At 43.0% G+C, this 7,421-nt stretch overlaps 1 non-coding gene across 1 annotated transcript; it reads left to right on the forward strand.

Moving 5' to 3' along the window:
* Positions 1-1,586: 1,586 nt before the first annotated feature.
* trnaw-cca (transfer RNA tryptophan (anticodon CCA)) lies at positions 1,587-1,658 on the forward strand. The gene has a single exon. It is a non-coding gene; the product is annotated as a tRNA-Trp (tRNA).
* The last annotated feature ends 5,763 nt before the right edge of the window (positions 1,659-7,421 follow it).

The following is a 7,421-nucleotide window of genomic DNA, read 5'->3' on the forward strand; positions in this document are numbered from 1 at the left end:
GGGAAGTTGAGGCCAATTCATTAAGTATATTCAAGAAGGAGTTGGATATATTTCTTCAGGCTAAAGGGATCAAGTGATATGGGGATAAAGCAGGGACATGGTACTGAATTTGGATGATCAGCCATGATCTCATTAAATGGCGGAGCAGGATCGAGAGGCCGAATGGCCTACACCTGCTCCTATCTTCTATGTATCTATGTTCAACATGGAGGAGTACTGATTCATCAGCTGAGGGAGAGCAGTATGTGGTAATCAGCTGGAGGTTTCCTTGACCATGCTAGACCCCTCCTGATTTTGAACATATCTATCAAATCTCATCGCTATCTTCTCTACTCTGAGGAGAACAACGAAAACGTCTCAATCTATACACCTAACTGAAGTCCCTCATCCCCTGAAACAAGCTTGTAAATCTTTTCTGCCTTCACATTCTTCCTGAAATGTTGTGCCCAGAATCCTCCAGCTGAGGCCTAACCAATGATATATAAAGGCTCAGTATTACTTCCTTGATTTTGTACTCTATGCCTCTATTAATAAAGCCAAGGATCCCGTGTGCTTTTTAACAGCCTTCTTAACTTGTCCCGCCACATTCAGAGATAGATATTTACACCCCCAGGTCTCTCTGTTCCTGCACCCGATTTAAAATTGTATCATTTAGTTTATATTGCCTCAGTTCAATCATCCCACCAAAATGGATCACTTCACACATCTGCTATGTCTCTGCCCATTTCATTATTTACGACAGTTCTGAGTTTCCTGTCATCTGCAGACTTTGATATTATGCCCAGTATACCCAAGTCCAGGTAATTAATGTATATGAGAAAGAGCATTGGTCCTAATACCGACCCCTGGGGAACAGCACTGTATATTTCCCTCCAGTCTGAAAAATAACCGTTCACCACTATTTACAACTGACACACGTGCACAGCATCGTACTCATTCTATAAACACCCATTTTATATATAAACACCACACACATATACATAACAACAACAACAACTTGCATTTATGTAGCACCTTTAAAGTAGTAAAACGTCCAAAGGCGCTTCACAGGAGCGATTATCAGACAGAATTGTACACCGATCCACATAAGGAGATGTTAGGACAGGTGACCAAAAGCTTGGTCAAAGTGGTAGATTTTAAGGAGCGGCTTAAAGGAGGAAAGAGAGGCGGAGATGTTTAGGGAGGGAATTCCAGAGCTTAGGGCCTCGGCTCACACACACAGTTTATATTTTTACACGGCCTTGTTTGCAGTTATGAATATTGCTTCCAGCCACAAGTTTAATTGTTTTTCAGAAGCTGCTCGACCAGTTGTATATTTTGGGCAGTTTCCCAGTTTATTTCCCTGTGATGTGATGATTGTGGGGGCTCGGTGTGTGTAATTGGATTTGCTGCAGTCAGCCAGCAGCAGGTGGTGAAAGCGGGCGTGAGACGGTGAGTGACAGGTGAGCGCTGCTTCTGATGCTGTCTGACACCCGGGGGACTCGAGTGGGCGGGGATTGTAAAGCCCGTTCATTAATCCAAGGCAGGAGAAATGAAACAGTGTTTGATGAACATGTATATAAAGAAACATCGCTGGTTGCAGTGTGGAGCTCGTGGCGCAACGGTACCGTGTTTGACTCCAGATCAGAAGGCTGCGTGTTCAAATCACGTCGAGGTCATCGTTTTTTTGGATAATCCCGTAATTAATATTTTCTTTGCTGTTTCACGATAACCAGACCCTTGCTCTAAAGTCTGTCTCACTGTTTCCCCAGTGTCAGGGAGTGAAGCGCCTGATGCCCTCATGTATTTAATTTTACTATTCACAAATACAGTTATTCGTTCAAAGTCAACCTGCAGGTGGCCACACATAGAATAAACAGAGCCAGAGAGACAGACAGAATCGGGAAACACCGGGAAATCGGCAAGAGATATTGACAAGCAGATGTTTCCGAGACCAGAACCTGTCATCATTGATGAAGAACTGGATCCGGTCCCAAAAACTATCAGCACAGAGCTGGATATACTGGGTTTATAAAGATTGCTGATATTGCCAGCCCACCTGTCCTCTCTTGGCACTTGGTTCTACACATAGCCCTGAATAAAGAAGGTAATGACCTGGGGAGTGGATTACCTGAAGAAACTGAAGATGAGAACTCTACTTCTCAGATTGCTGGAAAGATGCCATAGTTTTGTGTCTAAAAGCGCTTTGCGATCAGAACATTGCCTGAAGCCCTGTGGTTAATGAAAGGGCTTTTGATGCTTGATTTTCTTACACACCTTGGAATTCAGGAGAACCTGGTTCATGTGTTTGCAGGACAAGTTACACCCCTGGAGCGGAGCCACCAGGCACCTGGCTGCAAGCAGCGACAAAGACGTTCAAAGTGATCAGACCCGGCGAGCTCAGTTGCCAGAGTGTGAGACTCTTAATTTCAATGTTCGTTAGTTCGAACCCCACGTTGGGCGAAAGCATTTTGATAAACTTTATGTTGCTTTCACGGGAAAGCATCATTAATTAACCAATAATCTTCTTTTGCACAATGAAAGAAATGCTAACAGTGGTAGAGTCGATAGTTCAATAATTTGTACCGTTGCCCATATCTCATTATACACACTGAACTTTAGGAGTCTGGTTTAAAAATGGTCACTGCTGATGACACCAGGAATCTGGGGAGCTTTGGTCAAATTTAACAGGACCGGTTATTTCTACCGTGCACAGAAAATAGAATCAGTAGTGAACATAAAATCCCATTGTGCTGAATTTCAGATTCAACGCAATCAGCTGAGAAATAAAGTGAAATTAATTTACAGTGAAAAGATTTGGAAGTAAGTGTTACTCGTATTTCTGCCTTTAATTCAAGTTTGTGGCTTCTGACTCCCTTTCACGTCTCTGACTAAGAAAGGAGGGGCTTGACGTTGAGCAGACTGCACGGGCCCTGATATATGTGAGCTCATCCTTTATATTGAGTTGTTACCCACTTTTTTTTATTGGTGTCAGCTTTAGCTCAGCGGTTACTTCGCTACTACCTGTTTAAATTTAAGCACCTGTCTTACCGCGGGCGCTGCCTAGCGTTTGTATTGTCAGTTTCAATCCCCTTTTACATCGAAACACATTGTAACCGTGATTTTAATTTAGCAGTGTGAAATTTTTCTAGGACAACTTTAAACGATTCATAACCGATTCCTTTCAACACTTTGACCCGGGTTCGATTCCCGGTTAGGGAATTAATTTTGATATCACCGTTTTTAATTAATTAATGTGAAGTAATTTTATTAAATTAATAACATGCATCTAATGTGATAAAATAAGAATTGATTTAATAACCATTATTGAACCAATAACTTTCTTTTGCAGAATGAAATACATTAAAATATGCTTACTGAGGGACAGTCGAAATACAGTGAATTATTTTGCTCTTGCATGTGCTGAACTTTTAACCCATATCTCATTTTACACATCGTATTTTAGGAGAATGCTTTCAAATGTTCATTGCTTGTGAGAGCAGGGATCTGGGGCAACTTCTGTTAAATTAAACAGGACCGGCTATTTCACAGAAAAAAAAATTCTCTGCCAATGTTTTCAGATCATAGACTGACCGATCTTTCTTAGTGGATGACTTGACATTTGCCCACATTGAACTCCATTAATCACATTTCAGGGGAGATTTAAGAGAGTTGTTCAAAATTATGGGGGAAACAGTTTCCACTGGCATGAGTGTCAGCAGGGCTATGGGGGAAGAGCAGCGGAGTGGGATTATTTGGATAGCTCTTTCAAAGGTACAACATCAATTGTTCATTTTAATCTGCGACTGAGAGATTTTTGTTAACCAAAGGTATTTAGGGATAATTCAAGTCAGTGAGACCCTTCATAATTGTTTCAATCATCATTAATCAACCCACAACATTGTGTTGCTCACTGCAGGAATTAATAACAAGTTTACTGGGTGACAGACAAACTGCGATAACTTATTATAGAATCATAGAATCAGACAGCACAGAAGGAGGCCATTCGGCCGATAGTGCCTGTGCCTCTTTGAAAGAGCAATCCAATTATTCCCACTGCCCTGCTCTTTTCCCAAAGCCCTGCAAGTGTTTCTTTTTCAATTTCCTTCCCCTTTGAAAGTTAATATTGAATCTGCTTCCACCACCATGTCAGGCAGAAAAATATTGACGTTAATATTATCCGAGGCCCATTTCACACAGTAATTTCCATGCTTTGCATGTCATGAATTTGTTCCCTTCTCATTTTACACACTTTATTTTAGCAGTTTGCTCTGCAAACCATGAACCAGGTTCTCCTGAATTCCAAGGTGTGTAAGGAAATCTAGCTCACCTGTCAGTCACTGTCTCTGGCCCGCTTTCACCACCTGCTGCCGGTGGACTGCAGAAAATCCAGTTACACACACCGAGCCCCCACAATCATCACATCAGAGGGAAATAAACTGGGAAACTGCTCAAAATACACAACTGGTCGAGCAGCTTCTGAACAACAATTAAACTTCCGGCGTATGGACAATATTCAGAACTGTGAACCAGGCCGTGTAAAAATAAAAACAGTGTCATAGAATCATAGATTCAACATTAACTTTCAAATGGGAAATGTAGTTGAAAAAGAAACACTTGCAGGGCTATGGGGAAAGAGCAGGGCAGTGGGACTAATTGAATAGTTCTTTCAAAGAGCCGGCACAGGCACGATGGGGCTTAATGGGTTCCTTCTGTGCTGTCTGATTCTACAAAAATGTTACTAAAGTTTGACTCTCACCTGGAAAACATGTTAGCATTCCCTTCAGTGTGCAACAAAAAGCAGTGGGTCGATTAAGAGAATTATTAAGTGTCTAACAGACTTGAATTATTTTATTAAACAGTTTTGTAAGAACCAATGGGTCGCGGCAATGAGAGCGCCGAATCCTAACCACTAGACCACCAGGGAACACTTGTACAAACTGCAATATCTCGCAGATCCTTGCTCGCTTACTACCAGCAGATCAAAACCGTATTTTAGTTTTGGTCACCTTACCTGTTGAAGGATATACTTGCCTTAGATGGGGTGTGAGAAGGTTCAGCAGACTGATTCCTGCAATGAGAGGGCTGTCCTATGAGGAGCGATTGAGTAGATTGGGCCTATACTCGCTGGGGTTTAGAAGAACGAGAGGTGATCTCAGTGAATCATACAATCATACAGCTACTTATGCAACTGCCTTTTGAAAACCACGATTGAACCTGCCTCCAGCACCCTTTCAGGCAGTGCATTCCGGATCCTACGATCGATAACTGTAAACCAAGTCTGACAGTGGCACAGTAATTAGTGAGGATAGGCGCAGAAAATTGCAAAGGGACATTGATTGAGTGGGAAAACTGGAGGCATCTGATTCAGAAGATTCGGGGGCGACCTGGAAATTCGAGAGTTTAATGATTTTGAAAGGAACATTTTTGACTTGTGCAGTTTCGGTTAGAGAAATGTTAGTGAAAGGAAATTATTCCAGAATCTGGAATTCAGCATTTCACCTTCTCGCTGAACAGTTCTTTCTGGATGGTTAGCTAAGCAGAGGTTTCCGTAGTGTAGCGGTTTATCATGTTCACCCCACAGGCGAAAAGTCTCCGGCTCGATCCTGGGGGGAAACATTATGTTCTAGAATTGGTGCGTGGTTCAAACTGAAAATAAACCTTTCCCATTTCAATTTAATAAAAATGAACAATGGAAGAAATCATATTGTAATTATAAAGGAATAAAATAAAATATTTCATAGAGGCTGTACATTATCTGATCCTGGACCATTCTTCACAGACTCAAATCCAGCACAGATACCGACAGTGTCCCTCCCTCACTCCCGTTTCCTGCCCTGATGGTGCAGAAAGCCCCTCTCAAAGCTGCACAATCGAGCGGTTTCAGAGGATCCGCGGGACAACTTTAAAGGATCCTGCAGCGTCGCCTCAGCTAATAACCATAAATCGTCACCATATTTCAGATACCGCATCAACCCCGTCCATTTCAGTCGAAGTCGTCTTAATTTCCACCAAGTAACCTCCCTAGCACTGAAAATTAACTTTTATAAGTGTGGAATCTCATTCCTTCAGATATAAATTGTTGTTGAAGATTTTTGATATTATAAAAATGTATTTACTTTTGTCTCTTTCTTTTCTCCCTCTTAATCCAACATTTATTTTCCTCTCTTTATTTCTCTTTCTGTGCCTGATTGGACATTGAATTCCCTATTCTAATTGACTCTTCCTGGTTCAGATTCTGCGCTGCTCATTAACGATTCTTCAATCAATTAATTATGGGGTATGGCGGCATAGTGATTATGTTACTCGACCTGTAATCCAGAGGAAAAGTGGTATGGTGGTGAGAAAATTGTCCAGTGCTTGCTGGTGGAGAGGTTTGCCTTGAGGGGGCAGCGATGAATCGCCATTGCAGTGATGGTCCCGCCACAAACTGTTCCTCAGCCGCAGACTTCATGATGATCTGGAGACCTGAGCTCACAATCCCACCACGGCAGATCGTGGAAGGATTAAAATCGGGGATGTGTTAGAGCCCAGAATTGGAGGAGTGCAGTGATCACAGAGGGTGTAGGGCTGGAGAAGGTTACAGAGATAGAGAGGGGCGAGTCCATGGAGGGATTTCAAAACAAGGAAGAGAATTTGAAAATTGAGTTGTCACCTGGTTGGGAGCCAATGTAGGTGAGTGAGAGCCGGGGTGATGGGTAAACGGGACCTGGTGCGAGTTAGGATACGGGCAGCAGAGGATTGGATGAGCTGAAGTTTATGGAGGGAGGATGATGGGAGGCCTTCCAGGTGGACATTAGAATCGTTAAGTCTGGAGGTGACAAAGGCAAGGATGAGGGTTTCAGCAGCAGATCAGCGGCGGAGTCGGGCGACGTTACAGAGGTGGAAGTAGACCGTCTTGGGCGGAAGCTCATCTCAGTGTCAAATGCGGCACCAAGGTTGCAAGCTGTCTGGTTCAGTCTCAGTGGCCAGGGATTGGGATGAAGTCGGTGGCTCGGGAACGGAGTTTGTGTCGGGGACCAGCACTGCAATGGCGATTCATCACTGCCCTCTCAAGGCTACTTGCAAACCTCGCCCAGCAGCAATATTGGAAGAACTGGAAAATTTTAACTCCACCATTCCATTCCGGCCTTTTCTCATCCAAACCTTCAGCTTCGACATTTTCCCGCTGCTGAGCAGCCAATCACAATTACTTTTACAACAGCTGGGATAAGAGGGAACCAGGTTCCAAGCGAAATTTGAACTCGGATTGCTGGATTCAAAGTCCAGAGTGCTCACCATTACACCATGGAACCCTTACACACTACTCCGAGCCTAATTCGCTTTTTTCCAACTCACCTGCCATTCACAGCTGCTGAGCATTTTCAGCAAATTCTGTTTTTATTTCAAACTTCCAGCATCCGCAGCATTTTGTCTTGTGTTTGAAAAGAAAACGGAATCCT

Source organism: Somniosus microcephalus, unplaced genomic scaffold (genome assembly GCF_052327205.1).
Source record: "Somniosus microcephalus isolate GS21.2 unplaced genomic scaffold, FLI_Smic_1.0 unresolved_chr4, whole genome shotgun sequence".
Taxonomy (NCBI): Eukaryota; Metazoa; Chordata; class Chondrichthyes; order Squaliformes; family Somniosidae; genus Somniosus; species Somniosus microcephalus.